Source organism: Procambarus clarkii, unplaced genomic scaffold (genome assembly GCF_040958095.1).
Source record: "Procambarus clarkii isolate CNS0578487 unplaced genomic scaffold, FALCON_Pclarkii_2.0 HiC_scaffold_97, whole genome shotgun sequence".
NCBI classification, from domain to species: Eukaryota; Metazoa; Arthropoda; class Malacostraca; order Decapoda; family Cambaridae; genus Procambarus; species Procambarus clarkii.
In genome coordinates this window covers 33,773-34,588 of record NW_027189130.1, presented here as the reverse complement: position 1 = coordinate 34,588, position 816 = coordinate 33,773, and the positions used below count along the sequence as shown (strand labels likewise).

At 38.6% G+C, this 816-nt stretch overlaps 1 non-coding gene across 1 annotated transcript; it reads left to right on the top strand.

Moving 5' to 3' along the window:
• The first annotated feature begins 470 nt into the window (after window positions 1–470).
• On the top strand, window positions 471–589 carry LOC123751396 (5S ribosomal RNA). Its single transcript, XR_006772094.1, has one exon. It is a non-coding gene; the product is annotated as a 5S ribosomal RNA (ribosomal RNA).
• The last annotated feature ends 227 nt before the right edge of the window (window positions 590–816 follow it).

Here is an 816-nt window from a genome sequence, read left to right as displayed (position 1 = left end):
CTTGAGCCGAACCTATTTATGTGCCGGCACGGTACAGAAGCTGCAACCTGGCAACTCGTCCACCAATCACAACGGTTGGTTTTACGGCTCCGAAACCTGGATCCCATATCTTCTCTAAAATAGAAGCATTTGTTCATGTTCTTTGTAAAAGTATCATAAAGCAGGACAGATGAGACAAATATCATAAAAACTGAAGAGCAGATGAGCACACACATGTATGTATTACAAAAGAAAATCCACAAATTCATTAGAAATTGGCAGGGCAGGCTGAGGAAGTAGGTAGATGTAAAATGTCTGTAAATGGCGAAAGAACATAAACCCAAGACTGAATAAACGATGTTAAATATCCATGCCAAGGAGACAAAAATATGTTAGGATACAATTACCATTAAGACACCACAAGCAGGTCCGTATCCTGTCGTGATGACTAAAAGAGTTGGTTATTAGCCACAATGTGTAGGCAGTCTCATGCCAACGGCCATACCACGTTGAGAACACCGCTTCTCGTCCGATCAGCGAAGTTAAGCAACGTTGGGTTTGGTTAGTACTTGGATGGGTGACCGCCTGGGAACACCAAATGCTGTTGGCAATAATGTTTTTTGTTTTGTTTCGTTTTGTTTTTGTTTGAATGGCTGGCTCCACTGGAAATTCACGGAGTTGTGTGGAATAAGGCCTGGTAAAATGAATTAATATGTATGTCACGTTTAAAACAAACTCGCTTAATATAGATAGTGTGTGAGGCTTTATACAAAAACAAACAACCAAACCAAACATGTTGTATATATATATATATATATATATATATATATATATATA